Source organism: Leopardus geoffroyi, chromosome X, assembly GCF_018350155.1.
Source record: "Leopardus geoffroyi isolate Oge1 chromosome X, O.geoffroyi_Oge1_pat1.0, whole genome shotgun sequence".
Taxonomy (NCBI): Eukaryota; Metazoa; Chordata; class Mammalia; order Carnivora; family Felidae; genus Leopardus; species Leopardus geoffroyi.
Genome location: NC_059343.1, coordinates 8,285,177 through 8,304,943, shown reverse-complemented (window position 1 = coordinate 8,304,943; position 19,767 = coordinate 8,285,177). Strand labels below are relative to the sequence as shown.

The 19,767-nt window shown below is 41.0% G+C and overlaps 1 protein-coding gene across 2 annotated transcripts in view; it reads left to right on the top strand.

Moving 5' to 3' along the window:
* ARHGAP6 (Rho GTPase activating protein 6) overlaps window positions 1-19,767 on the top strand; it is a 453,678-nt gene that overhangs the window by 266,666 nt on the left and 167,245 nt on the right. The window lies entirely within an intron of this gene.

The following is a 19,767-nucleotide window of genomic DNA, read 5'->3' as shown; positions in this document are numbered from 1 at the left end:
GACTTCTTATCTCCACACATACACATGGTTTCACTTTTGTTGCTCCTTCAGCCCTGACTGTGTGGTGCATATTTTAGCAAACAGGGGAGGAGGGGAACCAGACAAAACAGGGGGAAGCCATCCGTGCCGTTAATCACAATCGAGGCGTGTACAGGTCTGCCTTGGAATGCCCCAAGTTCTGCATCCAAACGTCTGCTGAAATCTCTTAGGAGAGCCTTGATGAACCAAATGTACACAGTCATTGATGACACATATGTGAATATAGACGTGTGTTCCATAAGAAAGGTCAGAATAGAATTTGGAGTGATCTGAATTATTGAAGTATGGGTGAAATTATTTTGGGCTGTAAGTTTTGCTACATTTACAACAACAAGTCTTTAAAATAGAAACGTTCCCCACGTCATTGCTTTCTCAGTGTGTGCTTCTTTCTTTATGATTCCAGGACCGCGAGCATTTGATCAGTTGCAGAATTTTCCTCTACGGACATTGCCAGTAATGATGTTACTGATAATGAAATGGGGTTACACACGTATAACTGAAGTTCTTAGTCTTATTAGACCACAGGCCTGATCCATACAGAATAAGATCTGAGTTATACCTTTCTTCTCCAGAGGAACGCACACGCACACAATTTTGTATCCATTTTCAGAAGGTTCCATTCATAAATTCATCCTTCAAGTATTTACTGAGCAGATATAAAGTGAACAAAACAGAGCTAGTGTTCTAGGCAGGATGGATAGATACGTCCGTAAGTAAAATAGTTAAAATAGTTCTTTTTATAGAGACTGCATTGTAGAATGGGGCGTGACAAGAGATCAGTAATATATAATATGCCAGGCGGTAATAAGAGGACAGAACAGTGGAGCAGAGTTGGTCGGATGGTAAGGGAAGCTTTCTCAGAAGGTGATATTTAATCAGAGATATGACATAATGGGGGAGCTGGTATTTAAAGGATGAGTCAAGCATTATAACAGCTTGCTATCACTTAGGTTCCTGTGTGGGAAGTCAATTTAGATAGTCAGACAAAGCCCTTTTTGTCTGTTAATGTGAAAAACAGGTTTTAGTTTAAATTCCTACACATAGCCATGAGTAACTAGAAATGAACACGTTCCAGGGAAGACACTTTTTCAAATTTGTTTGGCTTTCCAATTTGACCAAGCAAACATACGATTATCCGCTGAAACTGTAGCTCCAAAGACAGGGTTAGATTGCCCACTTCTGGGGAATTGAGAGAAGCAGTCGTTGCAGATCAGTCTTGAAAAGGAAATTTTAAAAAGCTGACACTTTACATTTTTACAGCATCTAGATATATAGCATCGTCCAATTGAAAGTTCTGTAATGCTGGAACTATTTTATAGGTGTTCTTTTGGACTCACCAAGCCTTGGTTGTTTGAAATGCCCCCAAGGGCCGGAAAGACTGAATCTCTACCCTCTGCGAGACTGGCCTCCTGAAGATCTAAATGGCGGCTCTCAGGTGCCTGGCCCAGTAAGCTACAGTCTTCCCAGAGCCAGTTTTGAATTTTAAAACTGCTCCGTTTTGGGTCACTCCTTGCCTGGTACCGCAGACAGGGTGCCTACCCTGGGGTGATTCTGTGAAGGAGGAAACGTCCCTTGTGAAACCCCAGCTCTTCGCCTCAGCAGACCAAGCTGTAGACATGTCTCCTCAGGCTCGTGCTTCTACCTTTGGATAATTTCCATGGCTTATGGGTCTTGATTCTGTTGTTTTATTTTATTTTGTTTTGTTTTGTTTTGTTTTATTTTAATTTTATTATATTTTTATTTTATTTTATTTTATTTTGTTTTTTGTTTTATTTTATTTTAATTTTATTTTATTTTATTTTATTTTATTTTATTTTATTTTATTTTATTTTATTTCATTATTTATTTTCTATCTCCTGAAAGGCAGATAATTGCCCGGCCTCAATAACAAGAAATTGCTTCTACATTGGAAAATTAATCAGAAGGGGGGTTGCTGCTGTTTCTACAGAGTGCCAATCAACTTAATCCTAGCTGTGCTTCCTAGAGGAAAGAAAAGTTTGGGTACAAGTACTATGTTTTATTTGTCATCATTCAGAGTCCCCCTCCGAAAGAAACAAATCACCAATCAAATTCATCTTGCTGATGCCACCTGTGCCCAAGTTACTGAGGCATTCACAACTGTCCAGTGACCCCAGCCCAGTGCGGCCCACTCGAGAAAAGCAGATTAAGCTGAACCTGTGCCCTTTGCTTAAATTTCATCTTCGAAGTGTGCCCTTCAGAATGTCGCTTTTTTTTTTTTGTATTTAAATAGCTTTCAAAGTGGAGGCACAATTCCTTTATGTTATTTATTTGTTTGAAATGCAAACTTTCCGTTTTCCCAGTCCACAGAGGCAATAATTTAATTTTCAAAAGTTAGGAGTTTTTTGGGTCAAATTTTAGCCTTTGTGCTTTAGAGATCTGGCTAAAGATTGTTGTCTCATCTTGTCTCTTCCCTTCCTTTTCCTTTCCTTAACTTTCCTTTCCTTTCCTTTCCTTTCCTTTCCTTTCCTTTCCTTTCCTTTCCTTTCCTTTCCTTTCCGTTTGCTTTCTTGCTTGCTTGCTTTCTTCCTTTCTTTCTTGCTTTCTCTATCTTGCTTGCCTTTTTCCTTTCCTTTTCTTTCTTTCTTTCTTTCTTTCTTTCTTTCTTTCTTTCTTTCTTTCTCTTGCTTTCTTGCTTTCGTTTTGCATGTGCACGCATGTGTTTATTATAAACTTGAGAGGACTGGTGATGTGTTTTTTTCCTCCCAAAGTAGACAAAACAAGATATCTTATTTTACGTTTTGCTTTTTATCTTACTTCCCAAGCAGAAATTTGTTGGGTTGGTTTCTTACCTGCTAACACCCGTGTGTCCTGGGATTGACAGTTGGCTACCACAAGCTCTTTAAAAGGCTGTTACTGGGGTGCCTGGGGCGCTCAGTTGGTTAAGTCTCCAACTCTTGATTTTGGTTCAGGTCATGATCTCAGAGTTCCCGAGATCGAGCCTCGTGTTTGGCTCTGTGCTGACAGTGCAGAGCCTGCTTGGGATTCTCCTCTCTCTCTCCCTCTCTCTCTCTGTCTCTCTGTCCCTCCACCGCTAAATAAATAAATTTAAAAAGAATAAATAAGAATAAAAGGCTGATACTGATGGGCAGAGAGTTAGTATTCTAATTGTAAAAATATATAGAAGTCAAAAAAATTAGAAAACATCCCTGTAACAATTTGACATTATTATTAGCATATGTTAGTTTTATGTTTAGGAATTTGTATGATTTTTTTAAAAATAATTTTTATTTGAGTATCTCCATATTGTAAGCATTTTTTGAGTAATTTCTTTGTATCTGGTAAGGAAGGCAGAAGTAAAGCAACATCAATTGTCTTGACTTTTGAATTTCCAAAGTCTTTCCTTAGCCTTTCAGCATAATCAGAATTGTAAACCATTATCCCAACTAACTTATTGATAATTTTTTAACTATTATATATGATGTACATGAAATGAGGAATTGAGATCAATACTCTATAAACATGGAGATTTAAAATTTTTTTAATGCTCATTTATTTTTGAGAGAGAGAGTGCCCAAGTGAGGGAGGGGCAGAGAGAGAGGGAGACGCAGAATCCGAAGCAGGCTCCAGGCTCCGAGCTGTCAGCCCAGAGCCCGACATGGAGGTCAAACTCACGAACCGCGAGATCATGACCTGAGCCGAAGTCGGACATTTAACCGACTGAGTCACTCAGGCGCCCTGAGATTTTTATAAATAAAATCATTCTTTATCACCACTCGCTTAGTAAATAGTTCATCACTGATTCACTGATCAGAAAATATTTGCAGTAAGAAAAATAATGTCTAATTGCACATACTGGCATCAAGTAATAAAAAATGGATAATAGATAGACATAGATCTTAATTATGTACTTCATTTCCAGAGAAAAAATATAATTTTGTTGACTTTTTCATCTGATGATAATGACACATCTAGATACTGTGAAAATAAAGCCATAGCAGCTACTTGAGGGCCTTAGACCAACTGAAGGTTGCTGCTGGGGGCCGGGGCGGGGGGATGAGTTAAATGTGTGATGGGCATTAGGCACTTGTTGTGCTGAGCACTGGGTGTTGTATGTAAGCAAAGAATCACTGCATTCTACACCTCAGACTAATATTACACTGTATATTAACTAACTGGAATTTAAATAAAAATGTATAAATTAATGAAAAAATAAAAATAAAATAAAATATATTGGTTATTTATATATAAAAAAAAAGTAGTCTGGACCAAAGTTGCAAATTATTTATGGAAGATGATCTTCTCTCTCCTTTTGTTATATGGAATATAAGTATTCACGCCATATAATTAAAGCAGGATACGAGGCTAACTCTCTTCTCCATTTAAATATAATTTCCCCTTGGGGCGCCTGGGTGGCTCAGTTGGTTGAGCGTCCAGCTCTTGATTTTGGCTCAGGTCATGATCTCACAGTCGTGAGATCGAGCCCCAGGTCGGTCTCTGTGCCGAGTGTGGAGCCTGCTTAAGATTCTCTCCTTCCCTCTCCCCCTCCCCTGCTTGTGCACGCTCTCTCAAAAAAATAAAATAAAAATAAATAAAAATCTTGAATATAATTTCCCCTTACTGGCTCTCAGTCTTCAAATAATTACACATTTGCATTGAAGTTCATTGAATCTAAATTGAGATGATACTATACTTCTATAGGGATATTTCCTGTGTTACTCAACAGAGGAATCTTTCAGATGAACTTGTCTATCTCCGATTATTATGTAGATGCTTAGGATATGAGCATAACCTCAAGTACTAGTTTTTACTTTATCATGTATCTGTAGAAATCAAAGATACTGACTGTGTTATTATCTGCCTTCTCCCACTTGAGTTTAATGTGTAAAACTAGGCATTATCTTTTTCACAAATAATATTTGGTTCATTTGTTAGTGGTTAACTATATACCAAAGGGATATTGGTATAGAAATTATTGCTAAAACTTCTTCATGCTAGCTTTTTATTATCTTCATGAAGGCTTATAATTATTGTGAATTATTAAAGATACATATGAATTCTTCAAACTCAATTATTTGTCAGAGCAAGCTTACTTTTTTTTTTTTTTTTTTGTAAAGTACGTAGTATTTTAGTTAGTTAGGGCCAGATCGTAAATATCTTAAGTTTTGCTGGCCATGTGGTCTGTGTTACAACCCTGCTGTCTTAGCATAAAAACAGCCATAAACAATACATAAATGAGTGTGCGTGGTTGGTTCCAATAAAACTTTATTTACACTAAGAGGCAACGGGCTAGATTTGGTCTTTGGGTCACGGTTTGCCAACTTCTGGCTTAGAGGAGAAACAGCCGTGGACCTGTAGAACCACTTTGGCGAGAGAAACACTTGAATGACCGTGTCGTTGTTGATGCTGCCCTTGTCCTGGCTGCCCGTTCTCTAGTGACCAGCCATCTCTCCAATCAGATAGCGGAAACGTGCTGGAGAGTTCTCTCCCTGGCTTCATGGAGATTATCTTAATGAAGTTTTGAGATTTATGCCCCAAATGAGATCTGACAGTGACAAGAGGAAAAAATATAAATTATTTCTACTTATTTTCTCAGTAAGCAGACCCTCTTGTGCAGTCATCCTGATAGTTGGGCCAATCTTCGCTTCTGGATATATTTTCTATTGTACTGTGAATGAACGCACTTAGATGTCCTTTGAAAGTGACCTGCCATGGCTCCAGGATGGAGTGTATTTAGCTTGTACATAGCGATGGGCCTCAGGAAACATGTTCTGGTAGATCTGTGAGCTCTCAGTGTGGGAGCCGTTTTCTTACGTTCTTCATGCTGTAGGTGCTGTGGTCAAGTCAGGTGTGAAATAAATGTTAATAAGCGAACTGATGGAACATTATAATCTACAGGGCGCTTTCAATTGTAAGGGGTGAAAATACAGCATGTCGTGACTTGAAACTCGGCGTCTAGTTTTGCAATGGCTACATTAGAGATTAATTTTCTATGAGACAATTATCCAAGTTTCTGATCTCAGTTTTCCCCTTGCATTGTTGACTCTACCCGGAGAGAGAACACTGGTCCTGCGTTAGGACTGACATCAGAGGAAAGAGAAATTTTGGTGACTACAACAATGATTGTGACCCCATAGGTTGAAATAGCAAGTTATTGTTTACAAAATGCTATTTCAATCCTATCAGCTTATGATAGTTAAAACAAAGGTCCCGGGTATGTGGCTTTTGAAAGACTAAAGGAAAGAAAGTAAAACTGAAATACTGGGAATTTTGCCTGCTGACACCCAGTTATGAAAAAGAGGAGACAAAGTTTCAAATGCTGTGGTGCCCAAAGTGTGCACTCATAAGTACCAAGCGGTACTGTATCATAATGGCTGGTCTCTAAGTTGTGGCTAATTAGGAACACCTGCAGACTCTTGCTACGCAAAGTGTGGCCCCCACACCAACAATATCAGTATCACCTGGGAGCCAGTTAAAAATGCAAAGTCTGGGGACCCCTGGGTGGCTCAGTCGGTTAAGCGTCCGACTTCGGCTCAGGTCACGATCTCACGGTCCGTGAGTTTGAGCCCCGCATCAGGCCCTGTGCTGACAGCTCGGAGCCTGGAGCCTGCTTCAGATTCTGTGTCTCCCTCTCTCTCTGACCCTCCCCCGTTCATGTTCTGTCTCTCTCTGTCTCAAAAATAAATAATAAAACATTAAAAAAATTTTTAAAAAATGCAAAGTCTGTGTTCCCATTCCAGACCTGCTGAATAGAGCCAGAATTTTCACAACAGCCCTAGGTGATACATATGCATGTTAAAATGTGAAAAGCACTCGCCTAGATTTTTCTTCGGCATCTCCTACCCAATAGTTCAAAGGCTCACAGAAACACTTTATCATCAGGAAGGCAACTGGGAAACAAAGCAAACAGAAACTACCGCACTGTACAAGCAGGTTTTCATGTGCCCCTGAAATCCATGTGTAAAATATCATAGAGGGGCTCAAGGGACCCCAAGGGAATGGTGGATATAGGTTCATTCAAACCAGGACACTTTTGAAAAGGGAAGGGTCACTAGTCATAATGACACTGGGACATTAGGCATACACTGAGACTGCCTTAAGGAAACGGGGACATATGGTCACCTCAGTTATAGCACCTAAGCCTTGTCTGGTGAGAATCCCTGAAAATATTAGCATTCTCTAGCCTGTAAAAAAATGACGGCAGAGAGATGGGAAGGTCAGAGCGTACAAGTTAAAAGGGGTGCCAATTACTTGTTAATTAAATTATTTTATTTCACAAATATTTATTAAGCCCTTTCCTTCTTTGTCAGGTATTTTATGGGCTCAAGGGAATACAGAGGTGGACATAATACAATAGAACTTAACAGGACTAGATAATACCCTTTAAGCAATATTAAGAAACATGATTATAGAATAACAGTCAAGCTTGTGGCAGTCATAAAATGAAAGCATGTTTGTTCTATTTTTAATCCCGTATTTTTAAGAAAGTGATATAGTCTAACGTTTTTAAATGCAGGAATTGTAAAATGATTTTAGATAAGTTCATGGAAGATGAATCCAGAAGTGATCATCAAGGCAAGTTAGGAAGTTAGTATCGGAGGAGGGATAAGAAAGTTATTTGGGATGATTACAAAATTAACTTGCCTTTCTCTAATGTGTCACCTGGATCTTCTGACACATACGGAACCCTGGGCCAAATGGGCCATGACGAAAATTGGAACACCTATAAGCTTTGGAGTTCGTGGTCCTTTGTGGGTTGTAGAATGGAGTATTTATCCTAAGGGTTTGTCCACCCTAAGCCGTATCTCGTAAATGAAAAGTACAGCATGTGCATTTTCCATGCTGAAAAATAAACATCAACCTCATCTTTTGTAAATAGTAATGCAATATGCTTAGTGAGATTTACAGATGCATCCGTTTAGATAAACAGTGAGAATCCTTATTAATAATTAGACCTTATGCAAGCCCCGTGGCCTTGTATACTACACAGGAAAATTATTTGATGACCACCACTCCTTTCCAGGGCCTAGAACAGATTCTAGCACATAGTAGGAAATCAATTACAATTTGCGGGACAAGTCAGTGAATCGGATGGTATTTCAGAGACGCCGAATAAGGAAAGCAGTATTCGTTGTTCCTATTTTCGTTCTTTTCGCCGAGTGCACAATTGCTCCGAGGCAGCTCACGTAGATAGTCCGAGTTCAGTGCAGGAAACCAGGAAGGGGAGGGCCACGATTGACCTTGTGGCTTTGCCAACTGTCTCTTCTATTCTGGTTTTGTTTCCTTCATTTGGAGAAGCAGATGTGCCTGCCCGATAGGGCGGAAGCCTGGAAGCCCCAAGATCTGGAGGTAACAACATCCTGGTCTCTCAAATTTCCTGGGTGATTCATTGGCCAGCCACAACTCCCAGATTCATCACTTCCAGAAACCCAACCCCATCAGTGCTCTTGTGAAATGGGCTTATATCGAGGGCAAGTAACAGTAATTGGCAAATTATAGACAGCTGTATCGTTCACACATATTACTTCGTGGGCTTAAAACCAGCTCATTTAAAACCTGAAATATTCCTTTCTTACAGCTGGTTCCACATGGCAGTACAGGTCTTTGTCCTGTGGTGAAAGATCTGTCACAAATGAAATTCACAGAAGGAGTCCAGACCCCTTTTCTTCCCATCTCTGAGGTAAAGACCTCTGTCTTCCTGTTCAAATGCCATGCGATCTTGCTGCTTCCTTGTGGTCCGCTCCAAATAGGATCATTTCGCTCTCCTCCAGCTTCAGCTTCTCTACGCCCCCCATTATCTCCTCATGTCAACACTCCTCCGCAAGCAAACCCCTCCCGAAAGCCATCTCTTCTTTCTTTTACAGCTAAACCTCACATGAGGATAGTTTACACTCAAAGCTGATTCACATGTTCATCTCTGTTCATTCTGCCAGCACTCTCGAATCTCCTTTATTCAAGGTTATAGAAGACCTCGTCGGCGAATTCTGGAGGACGAGTCCTTATTGCATTGAAATTCGTTGGCCTTTGAACCCAGCTCGGTTTCTCCTTGGCAACCTCTTTTCCTCCGTGTCCCACAGCTCCTTTCCTTCTCTTGATTTCCTCTCACTCTTTTGTCAATTCCATGGCTTCAGCTACCCCTTACGTTGTTTTAGGAGCTTTTGTGTTGCAGGGAACGGAGACATGCTCGATTATTTCAGATGGCACGGATTCATTATAAAGTTACAAGGCAAGGAAGGTAAGAGGAATAAGGCATCTTGATCCTTGGGAGAACTGGTGCACTCATCCAGGCAGGACTCAGAAGAAACTCCTCGCTGTGCAAAATGCGAGTCTTTAGTGATGCTAGACATTTACCAGGCTGTAGATTCGGCTTCGCTCACTCTCTCTTCCAGTTTCTCTCCTCCCCACCCCTGACCCAGGTCTTACCTTCCGGCCTCAACGCCCCTCTTTTCTTGACCCATTTCTTCCCTCTACTCTCAAATGCCTTCTCTTGCCTTTCCTTCTCTTTTGCCTCTTGGTTTCTACTCTTTCTTTGACTATTCATAATTCCTTGGTATATACACTTTATTCTAGAACTTAAAACATTGCTATAATTTCCGTTTGCCTTCTGGCTGCTTTCAGTGCCTTCTGGAAGTAGGTGGAATATATATTTATGCACGTATATATGTATAAATGAATGGAGGAAAGAAGAAAATAAATGAATGCAGCTTTGAACCAGATCTAATTTCATCTTTGTGTCTTCAGTGGCTGCGCGTGATATAATGGTTTCCAGTTACCGAGCCCCTATTATATATCTGACATTATGTCATTTACATATATTTCTGAACTTCACACACTCCTAGAAAGTGATGGTATTTTCCCTTCCTTTGCATAGAAGGAATCTATGGCTCTCATAGACTAAATTACTTGGGCTAGATCCCAGTGCCGGAAATGGCGAAGCCAGGATTTTAAAACTGTTATGCTTTTAAGGAAATATTTGAATACCTGAGTAAATGAACATGCTGTATGGTTTTTTTTTTTTTTACATTCATTTTTAAATAAAACAAACAGTAACCAAGGTATATTTTGGTAATAGTGATTAAAACAGTAATTGGCTGGTCTTTGGTGTCTCTAGAATTTTTAGCTTGTGATATAATACAGACCAAGAGGGAGAGATAACGGTCTTGAGACTTGGAAGGCCTATTGGATGGGTGGAATGAACTAGAAACATAATAAGAAATCCGGAGTGGCTTAAGGTGTTTCTCTGCACAGGCTCTGTCCTGCTCCGTACGTTGGCTTTACTCTCAGGTTAGGCACAGGATGGCCGCGTCAATTCCAAGCGTCACATCGCTCTCTGACAGGGACCGCAGAGAGAAGTACAGGCCATGTCTTCCTTTCTCCTTCTTAGCAGAGGCCTTGCCTACATCGGCTGGAATTGGGTTGCATGCTATGGCAATGACTGCTGGTTGCTGCCCCTTCCCCATGCCCGCCTTTCACTGTGTCCCGTACAGCTCACTGTGGCCATGTGACCCATAAGGGCTTCCGGTTGGCTGAAGTACAGATGTGTTTCCCAGAGCTCAAGCAGCCCCGCTGGGCCGGAGACAGGGCAGCAAAATGACAGACAAGTAAGCTGGTGGGGGCCTCCTCCCCGATGCCATCGAGGCCATTGTGGCCATCGCAGTGCCCCAGGTTGCCTGACACCTGACTTCTTCCTCCAACAGGGGATTCTCCTTACATCGTATTTAAAGCCACCGTTATTTTTCTTTCTTGCTCTTTTTGTGCTTGTTATGCAACTGAACTTAATCTGATATCCGTTTCCCTTCTTAAAACAGTCCTGGCGAATGTAGTGGTGTTACCACAACTGACTAAAAATAATGAGGATCTATCACTGGAACCAGGGATGGGTCGGTTACCCTTCATCACGTGGGGGAGGGTTGCAGAGCTAAACAATGCCAGACCTGTGGAAGGAGGAGGGCGGGGGAAGTGACTGCTAGGTAGGCAACTAACAGGGGCTGCTAACAAAGTTGAGTAACTTTCCCAAGGTCACGTGGCTAACTATCGGTAGAAGAGAAATTCCAACTTAGGTTGTCGAAAAGCAAGTTCAGTGGACCTACGTTTACCGGCTGAGTTTAGCTGACAATTTGCCATTGGTATGCTGAAAGATACGAAAGGTTAGCAGTTACTTCTGCACTGGTGGGAACCAGATACATGTAGGGAATGTTCCGCTCACGTAGCAAAACAGCAGGCAGAACAGACCACTTCAGTTACATACTCGGCCATGGGTAGTAATGGAAGGAAAATGTGCCTTGCTGATGTTGTTTGCCTGAGCCAACTGTTGAAATAGCATGTGTTTCCCTAGCATGTGAACGGGGAGGCGGTGGGCTGGGGGTTGAGATGAGCTGGGATTATTTCAAGTGGTAGGAGGGAGCCATCCCACTTGTATGTTTGTGGGCTTTTCGAAGTTTGAGATAATTCGAAAAACAACCCGCACTGCACCGTGCACATGGGTTTTCTTGTCAACACCATCCTGCTGCTGACCCTGGAAGTTTCACTTCCCTTAACATACTGTGGCTCCATTTGGGGATGTGGCATAGCCCTTGGATTGCAAGGGTGGTGGCCTCATTAGCAATTTGTGGAACTCAGTAGCCATCTCAAAAAAGCAAAACCAGTAAGAATGAGACTGCCGCAAAATCCTGTAACGCAACTTGATCTTATGTGGCTTCACCACTTTCTTCTTGTTTTAAGAGGGCCTTCAAAGTGAAGTATCAGAGGGAAATAGTGCCTTTGTTATTATATACCTGTATCTAGAGTGATTTCTCTTAGCCGACCGAAAAGGTGGGAAAAACATTTTGTGTTTGCAGACAGCATTTGCATAAGATTCGAAGGCAAATTTTATCTATGCGACTGACTAATAAATTGCTAATGGCCTTCAGTCCCGGTGGATTTTACAGAATGATTTCACTGATGCTGCAGGAGGCAGGAGAATGAAAGCAAATCTGAAGCCTGCTGGATCCCTGGAGAAGCATCTTCTTAGAACCTAAGTGAAGGGATATTTTTCTAAGTGTGAAGCAAGACAATATAAAATCAGTGTTTAATAATGCTTATGTTAAGACAATTAGGAATTTTGAATACACTGGAACCTGGTGGTAGGAAGTTTGGTACCAATACGCATTTTGGGCAAGTCTTTTGTTACAGGTTGTATATGATTTGGAGGGTATACTGACAATACTTATAGACAAGATTGATTATATTTAATGTTCCTGTAAGGGCGATTTACGGAACTAATTTGTCAATTGTAAATAAGTTTCTCTTACTATCTAGTGAAATTTTTTCTTCTGTTATTCTGAGTAATTATGTGTTCCTGAATATAAAAAAAAAAAAGGTTGCATATAAAAAGTTAGTTTTTTCTGACATCACTAATTCAGGTTGGGCCAATTGTCTCACGGAAAATGAATGTGACACTACCCGATTTGGGGGTGAACAGCTGTTGAAGGACTTGACGTTGACATAAGGAAGAAATGACTTCTCATACCTAGTACCTGAACTGTTTGCTCTTTTAAGGAAATGCTATAGCAGATACTAATTTAAGACAGTATTACTACTCAATGGAGAATTTACCCGTTCTGTTACATACAAAAGTCTTCTAAATAAGATGAATTTATTTTTAAGAAGATAATTGCCTCAGATTTAATTTCGACTTGCTGTAGAACTTTACATCGAACTGTTCATAGACATGAATGGATGACCTTTACGATGACGATTGAATGAAATATCCCAAACTGGTTTTTCTATTATAAAGCTGATAGAGTCAAATTATAGGAGAATTTACAGAAGAATTGAGATCACTCGTGGCTACCTGAGGAAAACAATTAGGCTACAGTTAAGAATAGAGTTATATGACCTAGGAATTCCATTCCTAAATGTCTTCCTAAGAGAAACGAAAACCTGTATCCGCACAGAAACATGTACGTGAATGTTTATGGCAACATTATTTGTAATGGCCAAAAAGTGGAAACAATCAAAATGTCCATCAACTGACGAATAGGTAAGCAAATGCGATTCATGCATACAATAGAATACTATTCAGCCATAAAAAGGAGAACAAACTGAGGGCAGCTGGAGGGCGGTGGGTGGGGGATGGGCTAGGTGGGGGATGGGTATTAGGAAGGGCACTTGTAATGAGCTCTGGGTGTTGTATGGAAGTGATGAGTCTCTGAATTCTACTTCTGGAACCAATATTGCACTGTATGTTAACTAACTAAAATATAAATTTAAAAAAATTAAAGAAAAGAATGGTAAATGCTTCACTATGGGTGAACCTTGAAAACATGATGCTAAGTAAAGAATCCAGACACTACAGGCCCATACTGTATGATTGCATTTATATGAAATACCCAGGATAGGCAAATACATAGAGACAGAAAGCAAATTCATGGTTGCTGAGACTGGGGAAGAGCAGAGTGGGGAATGACTGTTATTGGATATGGATTTGGGGGGGGGGTGGGTGGTGATGAAAACATTTTACAGCTGATGCGATGGTTGCACAATTCTCTAAGTGTGCTAAAACCCACTGGACAGCAGACTTTAAAATGGTGAATTTTATGGTATGTGAGTGATATCTCAATTTTTTTAAGTGATAGCTCAGGCACAGTTTGAGAGAAAGCAGACCTGGTTGGTAATTCTGGCTCAGTCATAGCAGACGTGTATTAAGAAAATCACTAGGTCCCTAGCACACTGCTGGTCATGACTTAGAAGATACCCAAGATGATCCCTGGGTTGTAAGTGACTTAGCACAGAGCAGAGATGCTGTGCGTCGCTCAGGAGGATCTGTGCGGCCAGCTAAAGAGACCCCATATTTGAAAAGTGCTGCAACGCTGGGGGAAGAAAGGAGAAGAAAAATACTACAGCTGTTTGAATGCAATGGGTAGAATTAGGAGTCTGATCAACTGCCCAAAAAACATATCAGATTTGGAGACCAATAAAGGCATGAGCCAAATCATGAGAGTGTAGGATACAGATTTCTCTAACTCCACCCCTCATCTAACTTAAAAAGAGAAAGAATTTCCCACCAACTGAATGGGAGAAAAGCCAGGAATCCTGTGAATCAGAGCGCCTTGGATTTCATCCATCTGCATTGCTCTGGAAGTGATTAAGTCCAATGATGAACCAGTGTCTGTAAAGAATGACGCATTGTGTATGTGTCTGTCATTTTGATATTAATTAAAAAGGTATCTAGAAGAAAGTGACTTCCCTGTTCAACGCAGTTTGGGGGTGGTTCCTAAAGCACAACAACATGGTAATTAAAATTCACAATGAAATGCTCAGAGACTGCACGAGCAAAAGCTGTGGCATTCTCAATTGACCCAAAGTATCATCTCCTGGCAATAAAAGGTGAAAACGAATTAGTGGGAGGCACAGGCTCAGTTAGTACTAAGTGTGTAACCAATGGCAACGAAGAGCTAAAGTAGATATTTGAAAATGTAGTCCCTCCAACAAGTATGCCCTACAGTATGTTCTAACCTTGCTCTAACTCTGTAGCACCATTTTCCTCCTTTCTGGGTCAAGGCAATGTGGATATTTTGTGTTATTTCATTATGCGATAAATTCTCAAGTTGCTTTGGTGTCATTTAACTGTACAGTGATTAAATGGATGTGACTGTTCTAGAAAGTTTTGTTAGTTATTAAAAGATACCTATATTAAAATGTCTTACAATATTATATCAAATAATTATATCAAATCATTATAGTGTTGAAGTACAGTCTAACAAAATTCATTAATGTCCCATCAGACATAAGAAAAGTGTATTTTTGAAAAGACAAGTGAAAAAATTAACAGCGATCAAAAGATTTAAGAAAAAAAAACCCACGTTGACACAATACTATGCTATTTTGCCACAAAACAGCCCAAACCATGTTTTGATCACCCTGATGTCAAAATACTTCCGGTTAGGTTAGGATCATATACCCCAGTAAAAGCAGTCAAGCAAATAGCCGCTTGGCCTAACTAGACTTTCCACTGTTGATGAGTCATTCCTCATTCTTTAACCTGAATCCCCTGGAGAAAAAGTAGAAAGTTAACCAAGCAGCAAGTGGCTACGGAGCTCCTGCTGGAGGCCTAGTATCTAAGGTGTTGTGGGGGATGTGAGAGCACACGAGGCATCATCTCATTCTTCAGAGGGCATGGATAGCCTATAGGGTGCTGGAAAACCTGTCTTCTACTCTATCATCTTCAGAGTAGGATCAGCCTTACGTGAAATTCTAAAAAAAAGTTTGGTCCAGGGGCCCCTGGATGGCTCAGTCCATTGAGCATCGGACTCCTGATTTTGGCTCTGGTCATGATCCCAGTGGCATGGGATTGAGCTTGCATTGGGCTCTGTGCTGTGCGTGGGGCCTGCTTGAGATTCTCTCTCCCTATGCCCCTCTTCCCCACTCATGTTCTCTCTCTCTCTCTCTCTCTCTGTTTCTAAAATAAATGTTTAAAAAAAAGTTTGGTCCAGGCCTTTATTCATTAATTAGCATGGACCTATTTATCAAGGAGGCTATGCCACCTGCTATACTCCTCAGCTACCCAGAGCCATCAGTAGACTTCTTATCTCCCATTTCTAAGCATCTCCTTCTCTCGTAACGAACCCCTGCATCTTGTTCATACCTCTCATCAAAACTGATGTGGGAGAATTGAATCACAGCAGTGGGACCTCAAAGATCATCTGTTTGGTCTTTCACCCAAAGCAAGAATCCTTTTCTCCACACTGGGGATGGGTGAGCCAATAGTTATCTGCATGAACCTCTGAGCGTTAAGAGTTCCCCTCATCCCTAAGTCACTTATCCTTGCGTCAACATTTTCTTTAGAAAGGATCTCCTTGGGAAAGGCCAGGCCTACTCCCTGTAATTCCCATTCAGTCATTTGACATCTTCTCTCTGGAAAGATAGGCCAGATCTACTACTGAATTCGACTGATAGCCAGTCAGCATTTCTTGTATCCCAACTCCAGACAGACTAAACAGCCTCAATTCCTTTAGTGGGCCTTAAAGTTTTATTAAGTGACTTTCCAGAACCTTCCCCTCCCATCCACACTGCCTTATTCAGGGCTTGCTGGATGCATCAGTGTCTTTAGACTTAAGAACAGTTTGTTGGGGTGCCTGGGTGGCTCAGTCGGTTAAGCGTCCGACTTCAGCTCAGGTCATGATCTCACAGTCTGTGAGTTGGAGCCCCGCGTCGGGCTCTGTGCTGACAGCTCAGAGTCTGGAGCCTGTTTCGGATTCTGTGTCTCCCTCTCTCTCTGACCCTCCCCTGTTCATGCTCTGTCTCTCTCTGTCTCAAAAATAAACGTTAAAAAATTTTAAAAAAGAACAGTTTGCTGCTCCAGGAGTTCTCTGGTCTGAATGGAGCCCAGTGCATTATCACTTTTCTTGAGTTGGATCTTCAAGTTCTTTTCATGCAACTCAAGTTTCCTCTACCTGCTTTAGCATTTTTGTCAGACTTCCTTTGGGCCTAGTGGACAATTGAAGAGCTCTACCTCTTTTTCAAGTCGCTTCTCTCTCTCTGATTAATTTTTGTTATAATTTAAATGCAAACTTCTCTATTGTGTTTGAATCTTTTTGCGTTAGTCTCATCCTAAACATTTGGATCTAATTAAATTATTATACATAAGTGGAAACTATATTAAAAACCCTAATTCTCTCTTTTATTATCTTATCTATTTTTCCTAGCTTAGTGCCACCTGCGAATTTGATAAGCATGATCTATATTTTCATGTAAGTTTTTGATGAAGATGTTGAGCAAGATGGGGCCAAGTTTCTGCCTTTGTAGTTTTGTCCTCTTTGGTAATTACTTCTTCAGCTCATGTGAATGTACAAGCATTTCTGCTGCATTCTACTGGCTGGTCACAAATGTTCCAGAAAAATTTGCCCAGTACTTGACTGAAATTGATCATTTATGTAAGCCTTCTGGCTCCATGGTAATGGGAGAAAAGGTGATAGATGGTCTGTTGAGGTGAAATATATTGAGACTGATGAACTATTGGGACATCCTTCTATTTGAAAGAACTGTATATTACTGTGTTTACCTATGACTTTGCTCTATGATAGATCACATTCCCTTCCTAACTAAAATTCTATGGTTAGTAGTCCTTATTTCACCACAACGGATGCCGATGATGATGATAATGATCATCATGATCATGATCATGATGGTGGTGGTGGTGGTGAACATCTCTCTCTATATATATGTCTATAATTTATGTGTCTATATATCTGTCTTAAGGTTCCAGGCTCTGTCTTAAATGCTTTCCAATTATCATTTCACATGATCATGACAATAATCTTGTGGGATAGATATTGCACACTCACCCTGACTAGTTTGGACATTCACAACCATTAGGTGCTCTTTGGTAGATTGTGGAAGCCATTAAAGAAGTTCATGGTGGTAAGGCTTAACTAGTGCTCCATTGTATCCCTATCAGGTTTTAGGAAAGACCAAATTCTCCCATACATATAACCATTTATTAGCCATCAGGCACCAAAAATCCAACCTCTCTTGTTAACTTGGCACCAAAAACTAAAAAGTTAGACTCTCTGTCCTTTTCGGGTATTACAAGCATCTCTTTGCATGGAAAGTTTGCCTGATGCAGTCCTAAAAGATTGTCGGCTCTTTAGAAATCCCAGGCAGCGACTTGTCTAGAATATGACTGCACCCACTTTACGAGCACACCCTCTCCAGTGATGGGGTCAGAGAGAGTGATCAGAAAGTCCTGAGAGGAAGCAGCGCAATTAGGGAAAAAGGAATTGAAACAAGGAGGGATCTGGCAAAAATTCATTTGGGCCGCTTGCCACGTGTGCAAACGCCTTATCCTAAACTGGGTTTGATCAGCTACCAAGAAATAGGTGTGGCCCATGGGACAACTTAGCCCAGATTAACATATCTGCCATCCTTTTTTTGGCAGGGGGGCGGTATACTCTAGCTTTATTGCTGACCAAGACAGATTGCTTCTGGTCGAACAAGTAGAGCCTAACAGATACATCAACACTGAAGACTTCGAAGCACTGGTCAGGATTGGCAAAGTCCCTGAAAGGAAGGAGTTTAGTTCTTGGGGTGACTTGAAATTCAAACTTCTTAAAATAGCTGTTTTTATTTTAAAATGCTTTTGCCCGGGAGAGAGTACCGTGTGGAGTCAACACCTTCTTCTGTTTTCCACCGCACCATGCAGGTTAACCTAACTTGGATGGAGAAATTATTTTTTGCCTTCTTTCCAAATGCCTGTTAGAGAATACTTTCTTCTGGGGCTTACCTCTGTGTATTGATCAGACTGAACAGTCCAAGGAGCTATGGCTACCCCAGGAGTGGATTTTTGTTGCAACTTCTGCAATAGCGCAAAGGATGATGCTTTTAACAACCAATACAGATGTGCGTCCTTGCAACTTTCCGGTTGGAAACATGCCAGGGAGGCAGTAGTTTCTAAGCTACCCCAGATGGAGGTGGTACTGAGTGTGCTTGAACTTGATAACACACTTTGAAGACATTTTGAAAGGTCACTTAGCATCCAAACTGTATGAAAAAGCAGTATGTCTATCTACACATGTACACAGTGCATATACACCAATCTAGATGAACATGATATGGATACATAGTATAAGATTCGCGACTGGTTGATATTTATGTATATTATATAACAACTAAAAGATCGTCCTCAGGCATTTATTATAAGAAATAAACCCAAATCTGCTCTTACTTCATTTCAGATTCCCCGTGGGTGCTAGGATATTTTATCCTTGCGGACAATGAAGTAAGAAAGATGTAACACTAAAGCTGAAGTGTCATTAATGACCCTGTACTGGAGATCATTCAGGTGTGCTGGAATCTCTTCCGGTCCTCTCCCTGGAGGACAGGTCACTGTACTGAGCTTGGCCTTTGTCTCTGCCCCTGCCCTTTGGTGAAAAATTGATCAACTGACTTAAGAAGGTATCAGATTTGGGAAACCCTCTGCTCTTTCTCGTACCGCTCTGGTCTCCAGTGGTCCCTCTGCTGAAGGCGTATTGAATGTACCTGCTTCTGCGTTGCCATTGCTTCACTTGGGCTGGTAAACAGTGTGCATTTTTAAGGCTCCTAGGCAGTGGATATTTTTCATCTCCTCGCAGATTACATCTCTTTTGTTGCAATGGTAGCTCTGTATGTGCGTGTAGAAACTATTTGGGTCTGTAATTCATCAGCTTTTACCAATTCTCTTTGCCATTGATGAGGACAGTAACTTTTGCACGTATAAGTTTCACTAATCCAAGAGGACTGTTATGTAATAGAGAGTCTCTCGGTTTGAGAGTCTCTCGATTTGAATATGATGTCACTTAGGTCCCAGCTCTAATCTTGATTACAACTCTTTTACTTTCTGTCCCATGGCTGGGCATCTCCATGTTTTGGCTGGTTGTCCTACAGTTGTATTTTTGGCCTGGGGAGGGCCAGTTAAGAATGTAGATGAACAAGTACAAATCAATCCCCAGAGCAAGAGAACAACAGTTAAAGGACACAGTTCAAGCCTGGATCATGGTTCATCTTTTCCCCAAGAAAAGACAAAGACACTTCTGCATAGATGAAAACATATTCGCATAGAACATTGTATGGTGGGGCATGTGTGTGATGTGTCTAAAGTGTCCTAGGGGCATCTGGGTGGCTCCGTCGGTTGAACATCTGGCGCAGGTCATGATCTCATGGTTTGTGGGTTCGAACCCCACACCGCGCTCCACACTGACGGCACAGAGCCTGCTTGGGATTCTGTCTTCCTCTCTCTCTGCCCCTCCCCTGCTC